Source organism: Aythya ferina (genome assembly GCF_964211825.1).
Source record: "Aythya ferina genome assembly, chromosome: 3".
NCBI classification, from domain to species: Eukaryota; Metazoa; Chordata; class Aves; order Anseriformes; family Anatidae; genus Aythya; species Aythya ferina.
In genome coordinates this window covers 58,181,369-58,207,776 of record NC_140298.1, presented here as the reverse complement: position 1 = coordinate 58,207,776, position 26,408 = coordinate 58,181,369, and the positions used below count along the sequence as shown (strand labels likewise).

At 43.1% G+C, this 26,408-nt stretch overlaps 1 protein-coding gene and 2 long non-coding RNA genes across 7 annotated transcripts in view; 1 reads left to right on the top strand and 2 right to left on the bottom strand.

Moving 5' to 3' along the window:
* The window catches only part of NHSL1 (NHS like 1), a 168,310-nt gene that overhangs the window by 105,433 nt on the left and 36,469 nt on the right, over positions 1–26,408 (bottom strand). The gene's annotated exons all lie outside the window — the stretch shown is intronic.
* LOC311434484 lies at positions 103–5,620 on the top strand. Its single transcript, XR_014691523.1, has 3 exons — positions 103–130; positions 3,579–3,661; positions 5,594–5,620. It is a non-coding gene; the product is annotated as an uncharacterized lncRNA (long non-coding RNA).
* On the bottom strand, positions 1,347–25,224 carry LOC311434485. The gene is made up of 2 exons (XR_014691524.1): positions 25,111–25,224; positions 1,347–2,640 (listed from the first exon to the last, which is right to left on the bottom strand). It is a non-coding gene; the product is annotated as an uncharacterized lncRNA (long non-coding RNA).

Here is a 26,408-nt window from a genome sequence, read left to right as displayed (position 1 = left end):
TTCCAGGGGGAACAAGGCCCAAGAACATAAAATAACGGTTGGCAAAGCCACTCACAGAGGTGGCTCCAAGTGGGCAGTACGGAAAACACACAGCCAGAGAGAGTTCCTATTCACCAGCTGCCAAAACAAGGTGAGGACAGAAGGGAAAACGAAAACCCCAAATTATCCTGAGTAGAAGAGCACACAGGATAAATCAGGACATTCATGCTAGCAGCAGGAACAATGTTAAGCTGCCGCTCAACCACTGGCATGTGAAATAATCAGCCTCAAGAGAACAGCTGTTTAGTTGGGGTTAAAAAGCTGTGAGTGTCAATTTTGAAATTGTTGCCTGTTGCTCGGCACAGAGACAACCAAATCATGGATTTGCAATGTAGTTTGTACCATAGCATCTTATTTACATATCTGAAGAAAGCACATCTTCTGGCACAGCACTTACTTAGTGAAATATGGGGTGGGAGGGGTAGAAAGTGAAAGAGCAATCATATATTATTGAAATTACAGGTGTACAAAATGTTTGTTCATCAGATACTAATCTGTTGAGAGCACAGTAGATGTCTCCCACAATACTAACACTCCAAATCGGCTTCTCCCGGGGAGGAAAGAAACCATGCAGAAAGCAGACTTCCTGACTTCCAGAAGCTAATTCCAACCACTGCTCAATTTCAGGCAGTTTCATCAAGGCAAAGATGCACACCTTGATACTCATTTTCAAATGAAGTCTCCCTGACATGTCAGTATTAACCAGCAGACTGAATTACAGGCTTAGGGTTCACTGAGGGCTTTTTCCTGCCCACAGTACAATCTGCTTGCAATATCCCACTAACCTGAAAGCCACGGCAGGCTCCTCATCACACAACTTCTTCAAAACCTTCCTCTTTAGGTGCCTTGGAAATCCTGATGCATCGTTCACCCCCAGACACCTCCTTTGGCATGACTTCTCATATGGCCAATGACAAAATACTGTTCCTACCTCTGCATTCTTTTCTAGTAAATGAGGTAAAGCAATTAGCACAGCTGGCAGCCCACGTGCCAATTCCAGTATTTCATGAGGTATTTCACCTTTTGCTCGTCAGGAACAAGGAATGCATGCTTACACAGGAAGAGGTGCTGCAGCAGAGCATGCTGCATCCCATGAGCACGCATGAGAACCAGCCCAGGCCAGAGCAGTGCACTACAACAGCAATGTATTTGTATGTCTTTATCAGGAGGTGAAGAAGAGGAGAAGGATCCAACAAGGAAGCCAACTCCTTTCGTACTGTCCTCTCTGTGGGAGCAAAAGTAAAGACCATTAAACTTAAAAGGAAACATCAAGCTAATTTAAATAAAGCACATCACAAAGGAAAAGATTCAATGTATGTCATAAAGGATGGATTTTTATTGTAAAGAAATCAAAATGAGGATTTAATTGGTGTATTTTTCACCTAGTTGTGACTGTAAAGTTGAGCCACCTTCATCAACATGAACCCGACTGAACTAAACTCGCACAGAAAACAAAGGACACTGAGAAGTAACAGATACTTATCATTAACTTGCAGTAAGGATTCCTTATTTACAGTCATCTGGCAAGCTACCAGTAGTAGAAACAGATGCCCATATAGATATTCCTAAAGAAATACGAGTACAGACACATGAGATTACATACAAAAGAAATGTATGCAGAAATATTATCTAATCACGCGCTCTATCACATACCACATTCTTGTTATGCAACCAATTTTACTCATCTGGAGGAGTCCACTGACAAATAAGGAGCATGTTTCATATGCATTTATTCATCAAATAAAAATAACAATGGTTTCTAGATGGGAACCACCACCTTCTTTTGATTCACATGCCTCCCGTACTACCTGTTCTAAACCCATCAGGTTGACAAGATTATCAAGATTGCTTAAAGAGCCAATACTTCTCTGCAGCACTTTGTTTCATGAAATACCGAAGTGGAAAACACACCAGCTTTCTCAGCCAGCTTTGGCACAAAGATAATACCATGCTCTGTGGTTAATTGCTAGCTCTTCTTCCTCCGAGGCATTGTGAGTCATCTCTACTTTTCACACTGGTGTCTTCCAAACAATTCTGGGTAAAACTGTGCTAGTTCATTCTCACCAAAGACATTATATGAGAGCACAATTACACAGAAGGGATCACATATTAAACAATATTTTAAAGCATTCCATTAAAAATGTGCAAGGCAAATATTGCAGCAACTATTAATCAACTCTAAAAATAAATTAAAAGTAGCTTCATGAAAGACATCTTGGCAGTTGCTGGCACTTAAAGCATTTCCTTCAAGCATGAGCACGGCCGCAGCAGGATTTGCTCCTCTCATCCAATGGCACCTTTTCCCAGGCCTAGACAAACACATGCTAGGAGACGCTTTAAATCTTCACTTGCAGACAGTATTGTTTTTTCATTACGACAAAGCGTTACTGAGCTTGGTAGGAGAAACCACCCACTTTCAGGAACTCTCAGTGTAGTTAATATTTCTCTGCTGAACAAAAGACGCCTTGGTGCAAGGCTGTTGTTCCAGCACGGCACTCTGCTGACCTTCTTTTATAAGGGGCTGCTCTGTTACAGGGTCCCGAGTTACTCTGTTTGGTTTAGGGCCAGCAAAAGGTAACAGACTGACAGCTCTGAAGATCACTGAAAAATAATCAAAAGAGCAAATGAAATCACATCTCAGCTACATTCAGTAGTGAATGGGTAATCTTAAAATTAAAATGCAGTTTAGTTGTTCAGCTAGAATTGTGCATGCTTTTTTTTTTTTTTTTTTTTTAAAAAAAAAAAAGTGCTGCTTTCTAGATCTATGTAAAACAACTAAGCAAACAGACTGAGCAGCTCCTTTATGGCTCCCAGATTCTGGCTGCTTTAGGGATCATTGCGAGTATCTGGAGCCCCTGGGACTGCCTGCAGCCCCCCTCCCGGGTGTTCAATGGGAGCTGCCCTCAGGTGTGGCTGTTACAAGGCACCTTTTCTTTCTGTTCTCAAGAAAAGCCAGAAAATAAAGTTTCCTTCTCAACAATCCAGGGCATTGATGAGGAGAAAGTGGTGGGAGCAGAGTCTTTTCCTGGATCCCTATTCAAGTTGTACTTCAAAAAAAAAGCTTTGGTTTTCAAACAAACTCTTCTTCAGGGGGAAATCTGTTTGCGGGGGCGAGGTGCTGTCTTATTTTCCCCACTCTCTCTCTCTTTGTAAGTGGTGCTTTATTTTCACTGTGTGTGGGAAAAAGATGCCTGAAGACTTTGGTAGTTTTCAACACAGGGAAAAAAAAAAAAAAAAAAAAGCTCCACAGCAGGGTGAGGAGAACAGAGCAGTTGGAATATTTGTCTGAATTATGTCACCAAAAAAAACTCAAAACACTTCATAACATGTGGAAAAGTCATTGCCCCAGTGCAGAAGGGATGTGGCATCCAAGATCACAGGAAGTTCATTACTATATTCAGACAAATTTTTCTCTATTCATGCAGTGAAAATAAATATATATTATATATTAAATACATATATATATTTAAGTTTGGCAATCACTTTTGCTATGACGGAAGTTCTCTACTGTACTAAGAAAGTTTCATTATATCCAAAAGCATTTCAGCAACCAGCCAAGACAGGGATCAAGAGAGGAAAACACTGTTATGTTCTCCCCAATTCAGGAGAGGACCAAGCCAAGGTAAATAATTTAAAAGAGCTGTCTTCCGAAGTAAACTTTTCTTTTAGTTCATGGGTTGTTTCTACATTGCCAGCCAACTAGACATTACAATTTGTTAGGGCAGCCTGTTGAAATTAAATGGAGATGTATTTCCACCCTAATTCCAGGGAACCTGATTTCCTTTACAAATTTTTAATGCTAGGCCCTCTTGGCAATGCTGTTGCCTGCTGCTTGGCTTTCAACGCTTCCTTTTTTTTTTTTTTTTTTTTTTCTCCCTCCTCTTCCATTGGAAACCTTCACCTTCACAGCTTACTGCAGAAAGCTACTCCAAGCCAGGGCAAAAAGAAAATGTTTCGGTGATAGAGCAGCAAGGACAGAGAGAAAACGAAGCATCCTGATGGAAAAGCGCCATCAGTGCCTCGCAGCTGAGGTGAGGAGATACGCTCGCTCCTTCACCAACACACCCCCCCTGCTCTGGATGTGGCCCGAAATGCTCTCCTCGCCGCCAGCAGCAGGTCTGCTGGCCAGACGCTCATCCTTCAGGCACCGCCAGCCAGCTTTGAGCTCAGAGGGCTGTTGCCTTTGCATGTCTTCAGCAGAGGTTCCTCTGTGGCTGTCCTACAGGTTCTGCCTGTCGAGCTGGGCCTGCCGTCTCCTGGCGGGGAGGTTGGCCTCCTTCCTACCTTCTCTCCTCATCCCACAGCCTCTCCATGACTGCTGTCTTCTCAGGTGATGGACACTGTTAGTCAGAGCCACATGCTCGCCCATGAGGAAATATCTCTAACCTCATCGAACATTTTCCACAGCCTTGCAGCAGCTCCAAGCACAGCTTCCCAGGGTAGTGCAAGTGGGAAACTATGGGGAGGCGAGGCAAGGTAGCATGCAGCAAGGAGGCTGCTGCTCTGTGTGTGTGGGGGAAGCACCGTGCATGTGCATCGACTCCCTCCTGCCTTCCGCAGCGCTGCCAATTTCAGCAAAGCCCAGGGTGAATCATAGTTTTGCTGCTGCTTCCCACATCCCAGTCCTGGGAGTCACAGATCTAGGCGAGATTCTCATCTTTTAACTTCAAAGGAAAGAGAAAGTCTCTAAGCTTAATTTGAGGGATGGGGGAAATTCACACAACCCAAACATCACAGAAGTTCCAACCTCAAGAGCTATAAAAAAAAAAAATAAAAAATAATCCTTTCTGTTTTCATAGCTCGTGTTTTTTTCAGGTAAGCTCCTGATCCTGAATGCTTTGGTTAAGCACACTTCCACAGGTGGGAAGACCTTGGCCAAATCGTCTGTGGTGGAGGCAGTTACATGGCAGGAATGCAGCTGCAGCAAGGCACGGGATGCTTTCCTGGGGAGGATGCCGAGTATTTGCATACAGTCATTTCAATCTGCAGTCATTTCAGTGTCACTCCTGTCAGTCTGATGCCCCATCAGGGTGCAAACAAAAAAAATACAGGTTTTTCGTTATTGGATAATGGAGTGCACACCCCTGGTAGGGAAAGCAGTTTCCTAAGTAATTACTGGCTACCAAGTAGCTACAACAAGAGCACTAGCAAAAGTACTGTAAGATCCAAAGCATCAGAAGAGAAGCAGCAACAGTTTTCCTGTACGAAAATAAATAAGAAAGCTTCCTTTATGGTAAAGCCAGTACAAACCAGTGACACACACTCTCCTCTCAGGAAACATACAACCTAACATGCACAAATGATTAAAGTCATTTTGCTCAAAAACTGAATCTTCAAATCTTTCAAAAACTGAAACTTCAAATTCTTGTCCTACGATGCATTTTTTCTTTAAAAAGCAGGTAGTGAAAATCTGGTCTTGATACTTAAAAAACTCTCATCGATTACAGACATTTTAAACAAGCTTATAGGAAAAAAAAAAAAAAAAAAAAAAAAAACACTTTAAAAGCTATAAAACTTAAAAGGGTGATTTTGGTTTTTATTTTTATTTTTCCAGCAAAAAGTAAACCCTGCTTGAGATGACCACTAGCACGCCCATCTCCCTCCCCTCCTTTGACTAGCCATGTGTAAAAGAAGTCTTTTCTGAATCACAAGAAGCTGGGTGTGTGCGAAGGCAAGAACATAGCTCTGGATGGGTGCGTCCACCTTACAATCCATTATTGTCACAAGATTTATACCTCAGCTATCCTCCTCCTTCTCTCCTCTGTTATTTTCCCTGCATCAGTAATGAATTTAGGCCAAAGACAAGAGACTAAAAATTCAGTCCATGAATTGAAGCCAGTTCACCAACAAATTCACTTACCAATTTTTATATTGCACTGTGTTAAATATTAAACCACAAACTTGAATGGAGCAAACCAACACTGAACACTTTGGATCTAAAGCTTAAATATGCCTGCCAATTTTTAGCCACGTGCCCTGTATCTGTTATTGACTGACGTTTTCTTCCTTCATCCCTTGTCAGAGAAAATTAAACCAGTGTATTGGGAGCTGAGAAAGAAGAGCCATAAATGACTGATTACATAAATCAGACTACACTGAAAATATCTTTAATTGAAATTTAATAAACTAAGATATCAATTGTTAAATCTGCCTTGAAAACAGGAGTTTTCAACCCAGATTGCTTTTTCTGTTCTTATGATCAAATGAATAGGCAGCTGATACAAGATATGGTAGGTAAAGCAGAAGAGTCGGTTACTGAAAACTAATCAGAAGACTTTGGAACTAAATAACATTTTATTACTAGAAAAAAAATAATATTTCAGAACATTTACTACGAACATTGCATGCTTCTGGCATGCAAAGGAAGACAATGATGAGGGTGCTGAACAACACAGGAGCTTACTGCTGGTTTGAAAGAAATAAAATAATCTGCAGAACCAGAGCTGATGTTTCCATCACAAAGATGGAGATGACCCTTTGCCCAAGGCCAGATGCTACAATCTACTTAGAATTTGGGGGTGAAAGAGGACTGCAAGCCAGTCCTCACCTATGTAAGCTCTCTGACTTAAGGCATCTTTGAAGGCACAGGATTTTACAGGTCTGGGGTATTTGGACATGATAATTTGTTTGACTTTGTTGGGATTTTTGGTTTTGTTGGCTTTGTTTTTATTTTGGGGTGGTTTCTTTTTTCTTTTTTCTTTTTTTTTTTTGAGAACTCTGTGCAGCCTTCTTTTCATGATATTAAACAAATAATTTCATCCGTTCTACTGATCTCTTTCACTGGTCTGAAAGACAAATCTGTGAAGAAACACAAGCTCTGCTCTACTCTAAACCACAGTTGGTTCATCACTGAAGCAGCCTGCTACAACTACCATCTCCACTATATTTACGTTACCTTTTAGTTCCTGTTTCTTCTTGATTTATGGCATTTTTGAATCATCAACACAAAAGATTAAAATAGAGTCCTGGTCATTTGACTGGGAGGTTCTTAGAAAACTTGGGGATAATATTAAAGAACAGAAACTTTGGCAAATGAGAAAAGACACACAAGGAAAAATAAACTCCATTTAGCAGGATTATATGGTCAAACTGAAAAATGATTTTTTGATTTGATCTCTGGCTTGTTGGCTCTTTGTTAAAGCAGAAACACATATGTTGAATGTCTATTTAAAAGCAGAATACAGTCACCAAACCACACTAGAGTTAGAAAACTATTTGTAACCGAGACCATAAAAGGGAGAAACCTACGGCATGTGTTATGGTAATTTAGCAAAGCTGTTCTCTAGCAATCAGCAGATCCATGCAGCGTGCATCAATCCTGCTCTTAGACACAATAGAAGTCTAGTCTGGAACACAGGAGTAAACTACGACAAAACATTAGAAAGCTCTCCAGAGACTTCATCTTTTTTAAATTTTTATTTTGTTTTTGTATCAGACGTTGTCGGCAGGAAATCCTGATGGAAAGAAACGGATTCAAAGTTTACTGCTCTGACTTTCTAGCAAGAGGACGGGATCAAAACACCTCCAGACATACTGCAGCTAAAAAGAAAAAAGAATGTAGAAAGAAAATGAAAATGGTCTTCATCACAGTGAAAATAATGTCTGGAAACAACGTGCAACTCAAAAAGGAGAAAGAAAAGTAATCAAAAAGAAAATAATACTTAAAAGAGTGGGTATTACAGTAGTTAGGTTTTCTGACCAGAATACCCTAAACGTTGCAGAGATGTAACCTAAAATCTGCTACCTGCTTACACAGGATCTCCTGCAGTTCAAAATACATCCAGCCTCGTTAATTACTGACGTTCTGTGGCCATAAACCTACACAGCAAGTTATCAAAGCAAAACATCTGTGCACTGTCCACACATGCAGCACATGCTTATGAAACAGCAAAGAATGATGTCATTTCAGCCTGGTTTTTATTATATTCCCTTTTCTAGTTCTCGGCAGTACGGCCCTACCTCTGCCCCTAAGAAGCCGGCAGCCGGCTCCCCAAACGATCCTGTAAAAATATTTTTTTTTTCTTTTAAAGACAATGTGCCTCCCATATCCGAAGAGCAGCTGGTGACGTGGTAATACAGCACTGCACAGAAAACTCTCATCCCATCCTTTCCATACCTGGAAATCTGCTATACCCCCACACACACCCCACCCCCAATTTAAATGCCTTGATTTTCCACTGGCTTCACAGAAAGCATGCAACTTCATGCAAAGGGGCTGAACGCTGAAATGGGGTTTCTTGTGGAGACAAATCCTACTCTCCAACAGAGCTGTAGCAACCAGAGCTGAAGCTCTTGCACACCCCAGCCCACTCGATGCAGCCGGGAAAGAACTGGGCACTTGTGACAAAATAACCCAGGTCAGACTCTGCACAGCTTCCCTAGACCTCTCACATCATGTCCGTCAACCTTCACACTTAGTCTTCCCACCCCTGTGAAGCTTCCTTTGTGCCAACCTCCTCACCTCTGATGCAGAAAATCCCTGAAAACAAGTCTTCATTTTACCACCTACCCATCTCCTTACACGGCTCCCATCTCCTGCTCGTTAAATACAAGGATCTTCTTACTCTTTGCTCAAAGTAGCATCCCTGCTACCATTTCTCCCTCCCTTCCCTTCAGTGTTCCCCCTCATCTGTTGCTCCTCTCAGAGACGATCACTCACATTATCAACACATTTTCTACAGGACAAGTAAGCAGGAGTGTTACTATTGCACACTGCAGAAATTCTGGAAAACATGGCTATGCTCACACTGCACTACCCTGCTTACTTCTTCCCTTTTGGGGACACTCATGGAACTAAAACGAACACAGTTCTGGTTATGAAGGCCTGGCGTATTCCTGCAAACTGCACACCAGCCTGACTGCTGCATTATTTTTTTGCCATGCTGACGAGAAAGAAAGTGTTGCCGAGCAGAACATACACTTTACTAAAACTTGGTAATTCATTTTACATTTGTAGTAATTTGAAAAGGACTGCCACATTTCAATGAGGGCTTTGTGACCGTGGACGCTCAGAAATTTGGGAAGGTGCACTGAGAACATGTGCTTCTCTCTCTCAGACTAGTTACAGGAGACGGTGGAAAAAAGCCATACCCCTTGATTCGAATGAAGTCACTCCTGCTTCTCTTCCAAAAATTACAATAGCACTATATAAGAAACTCATCAGTAACGGGAGATTCTTGGAGTTCATTATTTAAACCTGGCCTCGATGCAATATGAGCTCTTTCCTAAGAACGACTTTTCACATAAATGCATTAATATAAACTCGGTCATACATATATTTTTTTACGCATACCAACACTTTCTTGTAATACTCTTGGACTGTGCAGTTCTGGCCTTACATACTGCATGTAAAAATAGCTTGTCCTCTTACCAAACGATGGGCTCAAGGAACTCCAGGCTTTTTAAACTTGGACGCACTGCAGCAGAAACAGGGGATCCGCTGATGGCCTCCAGGTGGGAAGCAAGAACCTCTCCTGGCACCGCAGAGGCCAGTCTCCCTGCAAGGAGGCCGGCCTGGCCTCCCCTCCTGCTGCATCAGAGCTCTGAGCAGCACAGGAGAAGAAATCACCTTCCCCATGGGCATCGCTGCAGACGTGGTGCTCACCCTCCATCTCTGCCACCTCCTCTCACTGGTATCTGCTCCGGGCCGGGCAGCACCAACGTAGCAAATACATCAAGTATCTGGACAACTACACAGCCATACAACATCCCACTTACATACACCCACAGTAGTCAAAACTTCCACGAGCACTGTACTAGTTCTGAAATGAATCCAAATTTTAAAAATATCCAAATGTAGTAATTTCCAGATTTACAACAGCCTTTGTGGATAGTGTTCTAAGCCAGCTAAAACACACAGTTACATACCTGAAAATCTCTTGGGGAAGAACTGAGGCAGAGGGGACAAATATTTCATTTCAGACCCTAAAATCAAAACCATCAATTCATATTGACTCCAAACCATAATATCCAGTGGAAGAATTGATAGCAACAGATAATGAACCTACAACTGCACATTTTTACAAATATTAATGAAAGTGTTTTAACTGCCACTAAATAAGAAAATACTACTAATAGCTCACCATCCTTGTGATTGATACACAGTTCCACAAAATGCCTTACTGAACATGAAAGTAATCAATGGGCAGATGATTTTATCAAAGGTTTTTACTGTGCTATAGAACACACACATGCAAAAATCAATATGCAAGATTGGAGTGTATTCAGTCAGCATCTTCTCTCTGCAGGAGATTGCTTCCATCAGATATCTGCTAGGTCTATTTATCCATATACACAGATAGATACACTTTCCATTCCTCTTATTTACTGCATGCTATTTAAATCTACCCAGGAGGTGAAATCCAATGCACAAAGATGCTAAACAAAGAAGCCATCCAAAAGGAGATGCTGCCCCTGGAACGCAGGAAACATTCGATCCCATCCTTACAAACACTCCTACATACGCTTCAGTTGACAAATCTCCCTCATCTGGAGCAAGGAAGTGTGAGAACACTGGAACTAGTTTGACTCTATTTTAAATGTGCATTTTGAAGGCTTGTATCTAAACACTAGCATTTAAAAAATAAGGCGTTATAGAGTTATAGTCCCTGCCTCGTTTTATTATTCACTTTCTTACAGCAGTTCTTCCAACCATTTATTGAATTAAGTTTACTCAGCGGCATTGTCTGTTGTTCTTTACGCTTGGTTTAAAACCTATTACAAAATCAAAAGGACGCACACTTTGGTTAGAATCTGTGTGCCTGGACTCTCTCACCTGGCTTTTATACACACACAAAAAAAAAAAGTGTCAAGTTTTCATCCGTAAGCCAAAGTGCTGCTTTTATCTGCAGCATCAGAAATGCCACGCTGCTGTAATAAAAAGCCCTCGGTTGCTCCTGCTACGTTTAATTGTCCCCTTCTAAATATAGAATAATTCCAGGCCTAGAGACTCAGGTCATCAGGTAAGGCTTTGCCGAGCATAAATCTGTCACTGCCTTTGCTCAAAGCATCCCTTTAATCAAAATTCATTTACTGGGACAGTGAGAAGAGGCTCACTTAGACAGCCAGATCATTTTGAACCCGTCCATCCTGTTTTCAAAGGAAAGAGATCACAGTGGAAACTCGGGAGAGTCAGCAGAAACTCCAGCAGGCTGTCAGACTGCCAAGCAACCTTTTTATCTTTCTGTTTGTTTACTTAATCTTCTTCAAAAATGCATGTTCATTGCAATCCTTACGGATTCCCAACGAAATTCACATTTAGTCAGGAAAACGTGTTTCTGTTGTATCTGTTTGTAACCACCGTAGTTACTGGATATATTGGTAGCCAACCACTGCCACAGATAAGATCATGTATTTCCCACAGCTATAAGGGGAAGCATTAAGACCGGTTCTGTTCAATTTTTCCACTTCATACAGTTACCGCCGACCTCTAATTTGGTTCATCCTTCTTAAAATTAACAGTTAACAACAGGCACATTTGCAAATGGAGGGCATCTCCATTCCTGGTGTTGAAGGCATAAACGCATTTGTAGAAGATTTTTAAACCCAGAACACTTCTTATGTAAAGAAATGCATTTCTTCCCTCTTTTCCACTCCATAGAGAAAAAAAAAAAAAAAAAAAAAAAAAAAAACAGCGTTTATCTACACCTGAAAATGAAGACATTTGTTTTAAAAGAACTTTTCTAAAGCTACTTGTATGCTGTGAGACGTTCTGCGCTGCCAAAACTCACTGCCATGCTGAAGGTCACTAAGAGACTCAAAGCACATCCAATTTTGTGACATCTGTGGCAAAACCTTGTTGCTACCTGGTGTCCCAAGAATGTGGATGGTGGCACTGAGCTTTAATGCAGCAATAAAGCTGTCTTCTGAAAAGATCTTTTTCAAGCATTTTAAATTATTGAAGCATTCCTATTAAAATTAACTGGAAATGAGCATTCCTTTATAACTTCAATGTATACCTCAATGCAGGCTACCGAAAAGCAGAGGTATCACTAGCTCAGCCTCACAGATTCCTGAGATCAAGCGTGCTTCGGGAAAAATGGGCTCACCCAGCTCGAGCGGCTCCTCCATTCCCTACTGCACACCACGTGGTTAATGAGGGAGGAATTAGTCAAGCAATGTTATTACATTTAGGTTTTCATAACAAATGACTTTCTCTGGGGAAGCCAAAATAAATTAAACTAAGTATTAGTGCAGCGTGAGCTATATTTAAGCCGTGACTCGATGTTTGGCGGCCACATGGCTTCAACAGCCACCACCACAGCCGCTCCTACTGGTGCCCTCCACCAAGCTGCACAAGGACCCTTGCTGGACACAACCCAGCAAAACCAAGTAGACCAAACCAAACATTCATGTGCTATTTTTAAACTTCTTATTTCTTTTTAAAGAGACAGTTTTTGTGGGTGTCAGGACTGTAGAATATGCAGGTGTCACCACAGCATGGCCAGAGCAAGTAGTCAAAGGGATGCAACATTTTGCTGGTGGTCTCTGTGAGTCTCATAACTTTCACATTAATTCACAGACATGTAGAGCAAAACCCACCACAGCTTCCCTCAATATGGTCCTTTTTCTAAAGCCACAGAGAAAGTCTTCAGAGCCTAGCCACTGAAGACGCTCTTTTACCCTAATGACTGGTCTTCGAGCTGGGCCCTGCTCCCTGTGCAGGCTATGGGCAAGGAGCAGGTCACAGACACGTCTCTAAGCCCCAGATTTGCATGAGTGCACCAGATCACCACTGCAACGCCTGCTGGACCTCTGTTCTTCTTTTCTTATAGAAGAGATACAGTACAATCAGGTCAGCACGGCGTGGCATTGACAACATGCAACAGCATGTCATTTTCTACAAAGAAACGTATCATATACTGTACATCAATACTATGAAGGTGGAACCATAGCTCTTTAATTTCCTACAGTACATGGAAAAAAATACAAAGCAAATCACCATATGGATCATCAAGGAAGAAGATGCCACTGTCTGAAACCACCACCCAGCCACAAATAGGAGAGCAGAATTAATTGGTACCTGCTTAAATATGCCGTCTGCTAACAAAGAAGATTTCTTTCTGCTGTGTTTCCATTACTGGATTAGTATTTAGGGAAGAGATAACTTTATTATTAGAGTACAACAGACTCAATAATCTATCTACATGTCCACACCATGCTTCAATCAAAACAATCTAACACTCCATTAGAGAGTATTAGTAACTGAAGCCCCTTGAGCACCTTCTGATTTATGGTATCATTTCCTCCACATTACAAACCAAAAACTAAAGAACAGTAGTTATCTCCATTAAGTAGATTATTAAAAAACTCTGTGAGGAAACCCACAATACAAGTCAGTTAATTTCTAAAGGGCCAGAGCTTCATGTCTGTTTTTCCAACTCTATGCCTGCGCTTCAGCTTTGCAATTACTACCAAACTTAATTGAAGTAAAGCTCAAATAATTAGAGGCGTACCCTACTTCCACTGAGGCCAGTGGCAAAACTCTGATTAATTTTGGCACAACTAAGACTAGACCATTCATAAAGCAGTAGGATCACTGGAGGCACTCCCAGGTTCTCAACATTATTAGCGACAAGACTATGTCCATCTAAGGGCAACTTTGTGTTTTTTGTGTAGGGTATCTACAAACATTCAAAAACTGTTTTCAAAAGCTACCAGCTTTTGCAAAGTTCTTTTTTTTTTTTTTCTTCAAAAGTCCATCACTGAAGGAGCACCGAATGGTTATTATCCATACTGAACTTTCTATATGAATAATTTGAACGTGTTGCTAAAGTGCAAAGCAAAGGCTACTTCAGGAAGGGCCAGAGCCCCTCTGAGGATTCTCACTTCTTTCATATCTGTTTTTGCCCCTGGTTATGACCGTCAGCTTTTTATTCATTTTCCAATTAAAATGGTAATGTATTAAGATTTGGAAGATTCATCCAACAAGTTTATTGATGTATTCCGATAGGGGGGATCGAAGCTGAAAGGCGTGCTGTTCACATAAACTCGTGGCTTCGAGACTGGTGTGACCGGCAGAATTTTGGTTTCTTTGATCATGGGAAGGTCTATGCTACACCGGGCCTGACGGCACCGGATGGGATGCGCCTCTCTCGGAGAGGGGTAAGGATCTTAGGTCAGGAGTTGGCAGGGCTGATAGATAGGGCTTTAAACTAGAGTCGAAGGGGGAAGGGGCTAAAACCAGGCGCGCCGGTGAAGACCTAAGGGATGGTACGCTGGAATCAGAGGGGCTGTGTGCCAGTGGGGTCCTTTGGTCAGATCCACAAGGTGCTGAGTGTAAGGAGACGCACCTGAAGTGCTTTTACACAAACGCACGCAGTATGAGGAATAAAATAGATGAGCTAGAAGTCCTGGCCCAGTCCCGCAACTACGACATCATCGGCATAAGCGAAACCTGGTGGGATGAGTCCTGTGACTGGGGTGTTGCGATAGATGGTTACAGGCTCTTCAGGAGGGACAGGCAGGGTAGGCGAGGTGGTGGGGTGGCGATGTATGTGAAGCAGGGGCTGGACTGTGTGGAACTTCAGGTCGGCGATGGCAAAGTTGAGAGCCTCTGGGTAAGGATCAAGGGACGAACGAATAAAGGGGATGTAGTTGTGGGAGTCTATTACAGACCGCCTGGCCAGGATGATAGCACCGATAAATTATTCTTTACAGAACTAAGAGAGGCCTCGAGATTAACTCCCCTTGTCCTTATGGGGGACTTCAACTTGCCGGACGTTAACTGGGAGTGCCACACGGCTGACACGAGCAAGTCCAGGAGGTTCATGAAGCACCTAGATGATAACTTCTTGGTACAGGTGCTAACGGAGCCAACTAGGAAAGGTGCCCTCCTAGACCTGTTGCTAGAAAACAGAGAGGGTCTGGTGGGAGATGTGGTGATTGGTGGCCGCCTCGGTCATAGCGACCATGAAGTGGTTGAGTTCAAAATTTATGGTGACAGAAGGAAAAGTGCCACCAAAACCTCATCCCTAGATATGGGGAAAGCGGACTTCAGGCTGCTCAGGGAACTAGTCAGCAAGGTCCCCTGGGAAACTGCTCTTGAAGGCCTCGATGTCCACCAGTGCTGGTCACTCTTTAAGCGATGCCTCCTAGAAGCACAAGATAAGGCAATTCCAAAATATCGCAAGTCAGGCAGGCGGGGCAGGAGGCCGGCGTGGCTGACCAGGAACATTCTAATGGAGATTAGGCGGAAACAGAGAGTGTTTCGCTACTGGAAGGAGGGCCAGGCGTCATGGAAAGAATACAGGGATGCTGTTCGTGTTTGTAGGGAGAAAGTTCGAGTGGCCAAAGCACAGCTAGAGTTGAAGCTGGCTGTGTCTGTGAGAGAAAATAAAAAGGGTTTTTTTAGATATGTAAATGGAAAAAGGAGAACTAAAGAAAACATAGGGCCGCTCCTTGATAGGGAAGGTCTCCTCACAGACGATGACGTAGGCAAAGCAGAGACGCTTAACGCCTTCTTTGCCTCTGTCTTCAATGCCGATGATGGGCTTCGGGACCCAGGGTGCCCTGAGCTGGAGGACCGGGATGGTGGGGATGACAAACTCCCAACTGACCCTGAACGTGTGCGGGATTTGCTACTCCACCTGGATCCCTACAAGTCCATGGGTCCGGATGGGATTCATCCCCGGGTGCTGAAAGAGCTGGCGGACGTCATCGCGGAACCTCTTTCAATTATTTTTCAACGATCCTGGGAATTTGGAGAGGTCCCGGTAGACTGGAAGCTGGCAAATGTTGTGCCAATTTTCAAGAAGGGTCAGAAAGAAGACCCTAGCAATTACAGGCCTGTCAGTCTCACGTCAGTGCCTGGTAAAATCATGGAGAAGTTGGTTCTCGGACTTATTGAGGTGCACCTGGGGGACAAAGCAGTCATTGGTCCCAGCCAGCATGGGTTTGTGAAGGGTAGGTCCTGCCTAACTAACCTGATTTCCTTTTATGATAAGATCACCCGTATGGTGGACCAAGGGAAACCAGCTGATGTGATTTTTTTGGACTTCAGCAAGGCTTTTGACACGGTTTCCCATAGGATCCTACTGGACAAAATGTCCACCATACAGCTAAATAAAAACATCATACGATGGGTGAGCAATTGGCTAACGGGCAGGGCCCAAAGGGTTATGGTAAATGGAGCTGCGTCAGGCTGGCGGGCGGTCACCAGTGGGGTCCCTCAAGGCTCCATTTTAGGGCCGGTACTTTTCAATATTTTTATAAATGATCTGGATGTAGGAATAGAGGGTATTTTGAGCAAGTTTGCTGATGACACCAAACTTGGAGGAGTTGTGGACTCAAATGAGGGCGTAAAGGCCTTGCAGAGGGATCTGGACAGGTTGGAGAGCTGGGCGATCACCAACCGCATGAAGTTCAATAAGAGCAAGTGCCGGGTCCTGCACCTGGGACGGGGAAACCCTGGCTGCATGTACAGACTGGGCGATGAGACGCTCGAGAGCAGCCTAGAAGAGAGGGATCTGGGGGTCATGGTAGACAGCAAGTTGAATATGAGCCAGCAGTGTGCCCTGGCAGCCAGGAGGGCCAATCGTATCCTGGGGTGCATCAAGAACGGCATCGCTAGTAGGTCAAGGGAGGTGATTGTCCCGCTCTACTCTGCGCTGGTGCGGCCTCACCTCGAGTACTGTGTGCAGTTCTGGGCACCACAGTATAAAAAGGACATGAAGCTGTTGGAAAGTGTCCAGAGGAGGGCTACGAAGATGGTGAAAGGCCTTGAGGGGAAGACGTACGAGGAACGGCTGAGGTCACTGGGCCTGTTCAGCCTGGAGAAGAGGAGGCTGAGGGGAGACCTCATCGCAGTCTACAACTTCCTCGTAAGGGGTTGTCAAGAGGCAGGAGACCTTTTCTCCATTAACACTAGTGACAGGACCCGCGGGAACGGGGTTAAGCTGAGGCAGGGGAAATTTAGGCTGGACGTCAGGAGGGGGTTCTTCACAGAGAGGGTGGTTGCACACTGGAACAGGCTCCCCAGGGAAGTGGTCACTGCACCGAGCCTGTCTGAATTTAAGAAGAGATTGGACTGTGAACTTAGGCACATGGTCTGAACTTTTGGGTAGACCTGTGCGGTGTCGAGAGTTGGACTTGATGATCCTTAAGGGTCCCTTCCAACTCAGGATATTCTATGATTCTATGATTCTATGATTCTATTCACTGTGAAAAATAATGAAATGCCTCAAAATGGAGGAAGGAAAGCTTTGAAAGTCTTTAAATCAAGTTCTTAAAATGAAATTGTTTAGATTACAAAGCATACCAAACATACAGAGTTTCTTGCACCTGGCTGACCTCTCTTTCTTTTTCTTGGTGTGAATGTCTCTAGATAGACTGTGTCCATAATAAAATAATATAAACAATGAGATTCACCACATTTCCTTGCTGTTTTAAAACATCCCAAGTATAAGATATGCCTAACGCGAAGGCATACCTACGTTATTGCGATGCTCCAAACCTTTGGGGCAAAAAGTAAGCAAACAAGTACAGCTTCATTGTACTCCAGCTATGGCCAAATCTGTGCAGCTGAGGGCCCTCAACCACACGGTCTTTCCAACAGCATCAAAAGCCTTAACTTTATTAAGCATGAGCAAGAACTCCACTAACGAACATGAGCACAGGCAAGTCACTGCAGTGGGCCACAGCAGGAAGCGAGGAAGCAGTCAGCGCAGCATCTCTCTGCACGGAAAGTGATAAACAGGCAGCTCTGCTCCACTCTGATCTTGCTGTCTCAAGGAATTTTAAAGAGAAGGGTTCTTCTTTTTTTCTGCCTCTGGAAGCCAAAAAAGCATTGCTAACAGCAACAGGATTCACAGAGGAGACAAATGCCACAATTATTGTATCAACACAGAGGACTCTCCAGGAAACAAGGGATGCAGCAACATCCTAAAACCACACACACCTGTATGTCAAATAAATCTCAAGTTATGGGATTTTTTTCATGTGCTTCCCTCTACTTTGCAGCACAATGTAAACATTTGGGTGACGACTGCCATGTCGGAGTAGTTGTTTAGACATTTTCACCCAGATTAAAGATAATGGAGGTGAGAGCCCAGAGTGCAGCTTCTTAACAGAAATTCCAACATTTCACATGTTTGCAATTTTCACAAAAGAACATGCCAGGCCATAGCAAGGCAAAGCATTCACCTTCATTCTACCCTAGATGTAGCACAGAACTGGTATTAGAGGGTCACAGAAGACTCCAAATATAACAGCTTAGATGGCCCTCCAACAAGGGTATCTACAAACACTTAAAGCTTTTAATTATTATTTTAAAAGACATGAAAAATATTCTTGCAAATCAGCCTGAAGCAGAAGTGTTCATTGTTGTGTGGTGGTGGTTTTTGGTTTTGGTTGGTTGGTTGTTTTTGCTAGTCTTAGTCTGCAGTCTCCATGAGTTTACTGGCATAAGGAAGTTTAAGTTTTTCATATTCTCACCTGTACTTCCAAGATTCATTACATCAAAGTCCCTTGCATCTTCATCACTTTCTACTTCCTACATTTTTACTGAAGATAAATCAGTGAGTAAACACATTAATTTAAAACCAAGAATACTCAGGTTTCTCTATGGCAGCAGACCTTGTGTATTGTGTAGGCTTTGACAATTCTTTTTTAACTGACTTCACTTTCAGATGAAAAAGCTAGCTTAGTCAGAACAGCAAGGACAACTTGTTCTTTTAAAGCATGAACGCATGCTCAACTTCTGTTTAGTCAGCTAAATGTCAAAAATATATCCCTTTATTTAAATCTACCTGTAATAAGCATGGACCAGCAATACACTCCTATTATTTCCAAACATGAAACCTAATGTACACAGATGCAAAATTAGTTCTTTCCCAACAAACAACTGCAGCCAGCAATGGCACTACTGACACCCGTGCTAAGAGACATGGAAATCAGCACCTTTTCCCTGAGTCCTCCTCTGCTCCAACAAATGGGAATCCCAGCAGACGTACGTCAAATTTGCTAACTCATTACACATTCACAACAAACACTACCTGCTGTATCCTCTGCTGAACATCTCCAAGTAGCTCAGCTTTCCATACAGGAACCTGAACCTTCTCCATCTTTCCTAACATAAGGGCTTCATGGTGTGAGCAAGTTCTGTTGCTTAAGCTATCTACCCCACTGGATCCGTTTATTCAAATTAATCCAACTCAATCTCATTCGTGTCTTTCCCCTCCTGCTGTATACTTTTATCCTTGCAGATAAGGGTACCTCTGTGACTCATGTCAGTTACTCACCGACTCTCCCTGCTCCTCCTGGCCCCGCTCTGAGCCTCAAGCATTACTATTCTAGTGATTTTACTGCACACTCACTCACTCACCAGGCTCGCATTGCACCACAACATGCCAGGTAAGCACTCGTCTCAAGTCACAGCTGAAGACACAGACAGAAAAAAAACTTACTGACTTGTTCAAACTTGGGGCAAAGAAAGACTCAAATCAACCATGAGTTAACTGAACAAAAACATGGTAAATGAGAAGAACTATTTAAGACACACTGGTATGACTGTACTACTGAAATTTTAAATGTATATAAAATTATGTTTATGTTTAGTAAAGTAGTGTTTTGAAAGCACTCGTTAAGACCAACTTTCATCACACATGCTACTAAAGCAGATTTTATATATACAAATAAGGCTGTGAAGGACTGACACCAGAGCTCCTTTTGAATATCTACCAATGTAAGAATAAAGGGAGGAAAAAAAGCCTCTAATTCTTCACACTACCATTCCTTCTATGTAAATTGTACTATTAAGCTGTATCACTGGAAAAAAAGAGCAGAAATCTACTTACCAAAAGGGTAATCCCTTGCTTTGTATACCCAGAAACAGATAGGGAGATTAAACTACATATTATATTTGATATGAAATAGAATTAAAGAAAAAAATAGAAAGAAATTGGTAGCAGATCTAATTTCACACTTGGGGGATTACAATGTAGAGAATATGCACGCATTCTTCACTGACAAGAGCGCTGTGCAGTGCTCAGTAGATTGCCGCCACTCTCAGGATTTAAAAGATTTAATGTTCTGCTTCGTTACTTCACAGCATGCAAAAATTGGGAGCTCGCTGGAATAGCAAGCAGCTTAGCAGGGAAGAAAAATGCAAGCAAAGGGCCTCATCAGAGTCAAGGGATCCTGATAGACCTTATTTGACAGCATTTTACTGTGCTTAAATTGCGGAAAATAAAAAACACAGTGCTTCTGTTCCCTTAACTGCCTATCAAAGTGTACATGTCCTATTTTTACTTAACATAGTAAAAACAAACTTCAAACTACCCCACTGCTGCACAAACGATAAAGACTTGCAAGGGCAAAACCAGAAACAATTTGATAACATTTGCACCTTGAGTAGTTACACTAGAAGTGGTGCTTATACCTGAACAGGGGCTGTTTCTCCACCTGGACCCCCATGAGCGTACACTACACAAACACATGGTTTTTGTGTGCTAAGGTGGACCATGGCTTCTCCCCGAAGAATAATAATTAGGGCAAAGCATCTCTGCAAGCCGCAGCGATTTCTCCCTTTTCTCCCCCGTGCAGTCAGGCAGGAGCAGCCCCGAGGGGCAGACAACAGCACCACAATAGCTGATCCCAACAGCTGATGTTCTGAGCCAGGAAATGTGCTCTGAAAATGCAATATTTATTCTATGGGGATGAGACTCCTGAGAAAACAGAAAGGCCCCATAATTAGTCCTCAGGATGAGGAGGTAGCTCATTCTCCTGAAAGCAAATCTGGGGTATTGGGCTTAGCTCACACAAAACAAGCTTCTTTGTTAAGCAAATATCTAAACACCTGGAAATTTTGGAGACGCACATACAACTTCAATGAAAACCAACTTCAAACAGCTGAATTTTGTGTTCAAGGTGCCCTCTAAACCCTCTGGGTAACACTAAAAACTTTGTGGCAATTTTTACACCTTTAACAAAAAAATGATAATAGTCATCTTGGGGCAGGTTTTGTTCCTCTTGTGTTCAGGGCCTGAGGGGAATGTGGAAACCCACTCAGTTCACAGCCTTCCCTCCTTTAGAGGCTGGCATAGAGCAAGGATCAGGCCCACAAGCACACAGCAAGCACCATAGGGGCCTTGCTCCCCCTTCTTGCACACCCATGTGCAGAGATCTGCCCTGGCACACTTCTTCCCATTTTCATCCCTGAAGAAGCCAATCTGGGCCTCTCCAAAAGGAGAGGGAACAGCTGCTCCTCTGGGAACATGCTCAGGAACAAAAGTGTGTTTGGGGTTGTGCTTCTTGAAGACATTCAGCCTGTTCGCAGGGAGCTGGCAGCCAAGGGTACATTGTCCTGAGCAACCCCAAGTGCACATAAGGAATAGGTTACGCTAACCATATTTACTTTCTTAAAAGCACATGTAAATAGTGGTAGGGTCTGAAACTATGCACAGAAATGTTGAAACCTGCAGCAAGTTCATTACACATAACCTCAGCTCACCGCCTCACTTTGCGAAGCATCAGCAGTATGCTGGCTTAAGTAATGTCTATATCAGCTCAGCGGCTCACAGGTATGCAGAAAGGATCTGAAAACGATGAAGAAAGCCTGCCCCTTTTCCTTTTTTTTTTTTTAGCCAGATCAGTTCCCGGAGCCAGCTCAGGACAAGCCGTCACTGCTACAGGCGGCAGCAGAGCCAGCCCACAGCAGGTGAGGCAGCAAGGGAAGGGCAGCTGACACCGCCTGACCCTTCTGCGTTTTTCCAAGCACTGTGAAAGGGCACAGAGATAGAAAAAGGCACTGCACACACCCCAGCTTTCGGAGAGAAACCTGGGAAGCAGAAGGAAGGCAGAACTGAGGAAGAAACAAAACAGGATTGATTCCCTCAGCAGGTCTGGCTGATGCAAAGTTGGAAATATCTAGTCTGATTTTAGGTCACATATGAAAATGTTTGTAGGACGTATAGCAGGGAATGTAAGAACTAATTGCTTTGGAGAGAACACTGATAGGCAAGATGAGAGTAAGGACTGGAGGCCAGCAGCAAACAGGAAGAGCTAATTTGCAAAAGAAAGATATTTGAATAAAAAAGTATTTTGAATTAAGAAGTGTATTATTAAGTAAAGGAAACATCAGAACATAATACATGTGTTTTTACCAAGTATAGCGCAGGTATAAATGACGTTATGAAATAGCTGCTACTTGCAGGAAATTATTACAGCCATACAATACAGTGTTTCATTTTGAAGGCTTACAGGATTTAAACTGGACTGGATAGACAAAACAGCGTGTTACGCGTTATTTAAGCAGCACTCATCTTAGAAGGATACTATGTTTATAGCCTGATGCTGCTTACACATAACAAAGTCTAATTACAGCCTAACAAGCACACCCACGAACTTCAAGAAGACTAGTCAGAAACGAGGCAGACTCCACTGTAAGTCAGGTTTGGCAGCTTCCTGATGAAGTTCTCCAGAGGAAACAAACCACTTGGCTAGTTAATAGAGGAAACCATTTAACACGGAAACTGAGCAGAAGTGATGCAACTTGCTCACCAATGCTGCAGTCGCTGTCACAGCTGGGAGGGAAGAGATCTTGGGAGCTTCGTGGCTTCCATGTATGTACACGAGGCCATCAGATCTCCACCTGGCCAACTACCACCTTCAGGAGATCTTTAGTTTTGTTGCTTTTTTTTATGGTTTTGAGAAAAAGTTCCTGAAGTTTCCTGGGTTTATTATACTGGTAATTGCACGGGGACTTGACTAATGTATAGGTGCCTGTCTTCTACTGGAGGAACATATATTTTTGCAGCTGTAATAAAATGCAGGAAGACAACAAAGGAAAACCAACTAAACAGCTCAGGGCTGGAAATGTGGCTGTTGTTTTCAAGTTCCACCTCCCATCACGTGGCAAATCAGTTTCGTGTATCTGCTTGGCATACTACCACGCACACCAAAGATATCCATCCAGCTGATATCTCTGCTTCAAAAGACCGAGTAGTCACAGCCACCACCATCAGCCTAGATAGTGGTGTCACCCCAGGACATAGCGCACAGGGCACTCCGCTCAGCTCCTCAAAATACACTCTGCATCGCCTGACCACAACCCCAAACCTGCTCAAAGCACCGTGATTAAGCCAGGCCAAACAACGGAGCGGCTGGGAGCAGCCTGTTGCTGAATGTCACCGCCGAGATCGCTGCAAGCTACCGGCTCGGCTGGTGAGGAGCTGGCTGAGAAGCTATGCTGCCAGTAGTGTGGGGTCTAAGAGTGGTAAAACATCATGGGAAAGTGGTGCCAAAATGACTAAATGTGGATTATTCCTACATAACTTTGGGGTTATTTATTTATATGAAGTGAAATTCACGTTGTGACGGAACATGGATTTGGTTACACTGAATGAAAGACTTTAAATATTTATATCTGGACTGTAACCTTGTGATGGAGCCAGCACGTTCACATTTCACGCGTCATTTCCATCCCTCCCTCTTTCATTTTCCCCATTTCCACCTGCCCTAGAGCCACAAATGAAGCTCCCAACGAGCACGGCTGCTTCTCGCCACCACTGTGAGGAGGGAGAGCCCCGGCCTGGTGGGCTCCCTGCTGCTGGCCCTGCACGGCAGCATCAGTGGTCTTAAAATAGACAGGGAGGTCAAATATCTGTATTTTTGAAAAATAACCAAAAAATACTTTGTGGGTGGGGGAAAGGTGAGAGCAGAGCCTGACATGCACCTCCACCGACAGATTACAGCTTACGTCTCTCTGGTCAAAACTTCAAACAAACTAAATGATGCCCATTTGATCTACCAGAAAAACGCTTCTGAGACAGCTTTTGAAACAGCTTTAAAGCCCTTTTGGCAGTTCTGCAATGCTGGCTCGTTCCAAGCATTAAGCCAAGGGGAAGTTGCAATCATGCATATTCAAAAGGCAACGAAGCCTAACATGACAAGACAATATTGGATATGTACGAACTGGTGAATCAGACATTTTTCACCTCCCTCTCTCTCTTCTACCAGCTGAAAAGTCAAACCAATCCCGCCGCTTTGAAACTGTGATATTCAGATCAGAGGTGTAAAAGCAGACTTGGGCTGATCTTTAATAAGAATTTCTACATATCTTTTGTATGCAGGCTTAGGAAGGGCATGCTAAAGGCCCTTGGGTCCTGTTTCCTTTCCTCTTGATTTTATCTTGCTTCATTCAAGTTACTATGCATGACTTTACACAATTTAGCTGTTTCAAGCATCAAAAACGCAGGAGGAGTCTCACCACCAGCAACTCTTAGGGTTAAGGCCACCTCTTTTATGTGGCAATCCCAGCAATGCTGCAGGTATGGCCTTGCTGCTCCTCAGTGAGTTGCACGGAGAAGGAGAAAAGGAAAAGAAGAAACACAGCAGGGTGGCCGTTGTGTCACTGTATCCCTTCATATCCATTTTTTAGGATGCAGTCCTAAGGAAAAGCTCTCAGGTTCATACATCAGCAGGGACAACCAGTTTGAATTCCTTCCTCACTCAAGAGGAAGGACTTCAAAAAGCGCACACAACTGGTTCTCAAGCTCTTCAAAGCGCTCCAGACACAGGAAAATACCAGACGGCAATGTATTCAAAACGCAGTAATAACAACGTCAGCTCCTGCCACCTTCTCACATTAGAAATGTATCTGCTGCCTACCCCAGCAGCTAACTGAGATAAAGAACAAAACAGCGCAGCCAGCCCACAGAACGGGGAAGCCAAGCAGAGGGAGGATACAGGCTCCCAAAGTATTTAAATTGCATTATTTTGGTCAGCTACTGCACAGCAGATTTTAAGGACTACTGTGGAGGGGTAAAAGGTAGAGACATGCAATGAAGTAGAAAAATGCTTATTTCCATCAGTGTTGTCAGATGCTCTCTTCAATTTGTACCAGCGTTTCCCAGATGAAGATAGAAAAAGCAAAGGAAGCTATAGAGTGGTTGCTAAGTTTCCAAGCAGAAAAAAGGAAAGCAAAAAAGCAGGTAAGTGTCTCAAAGATACAGCTTCAAAAGGAATTGACAATGCCAGCACCAATAACCAGAGAGACATCCTGTGTAAACCCATCCGTATTTGAATATGTTACTTTTCCTGTAGCCTACAAATGAATCAAAGGATATTTCATACCTCAAGGAAAGGGAAGAGGTCTGAATGAAGCAGGAAAAAGAAAATCAGCATGAGTGTGCCAGGAGAACAGCCTGACTGCTGCACAGATGCGCGGTAAGCCCAGGACATGATTTCATGCACCGGAGCCTTCCATGGCCATGTTTGTTTAGGATGCTGCTGCCTGCCCTACAGCGATGCCAGTATGACTGTTTACACAGCCACACTGAGGATCAGATCTGGCTTCACCAAACGAAACAAAAACCACAAAGCATGCTTGTTGTGGTGTTTTTCTTTTTCTTTTTTTTTCCCCCCCTTTCTCCCCCTGTCTCTACATTTTTAAGTGAGATCAGTTCCCTGATCAGGGTCACAGAAGAACTGCAAGGTTGTGCTGGAACAACTGCGAACGTGGGGTGGGAACAAGGGATATGAATTCATCTTGTAAAAACACAGTTTAAGCCAGTTCTCCCTGCCAGAGAGAGATTTATCTAGGCTTAGAGGAATTTATAAATGACCAAGTAAAGCCCAGCCACATAAGCCTTTTTGGAGACAAAGCTACATCTTGTGCAGTACGGCATCATGTATCTGACACACATTTTCGAGAGATGAATAAATAACAGCATGTTTAGAAGATGCTGACTCCCTGTCACTGACAACGTATGCTGTCACAAGACTGCAGAAGAGTCCCCTATAGCGTGAGTGTAAAACACAACCTGCCTGCTGAAGTCACCGCCCGTGGCTGGCACTCCCGAGCTGTAATCCAGATTTTAGGTCACGAAGGGACAAATTGTGAAATCGCATCCCAGGAGAGGTGACTGCCTGTCACCTGCACTCAGTGAACATCAGCACGCAGGAAAACGCACGTAGGAAAGCTTCACTTGCAAAATCAGGTGTAGTTTTCTAGTGAACATCTGTATTCAAATAAAGCTCTGAATTCAAGGAGAAAAATAAGTTACTATAACACTTTTTGGTGTTATAACCAGGGTTCTGACTGCAGAAAAATGCCTGTTGATTTCCTTTATTCCATGTCAGTTCCAAATACCTTGGACTCTATTTACTTCAACTTTTAAATAGATAGGTTCTCATTTGTTTGCATTATTCACATTCTCTACATTTTGTTTCATTCATACATCCACAGCTGTTTAAATGAGAATGGATTTGAGAAAGCTATTAATTGAATTCTCACTTGGAAGGCAAACAATATCCTTGCCCACAGGAAAAAAAAAAAAAAAAAAAAAAGCATCACTTTTATTAAAACATAAATTCCTCTCCATCTTTTCAACTGCTGGATTTCTGTTCTCCTGGGCTCTCGCTGTTCTTCA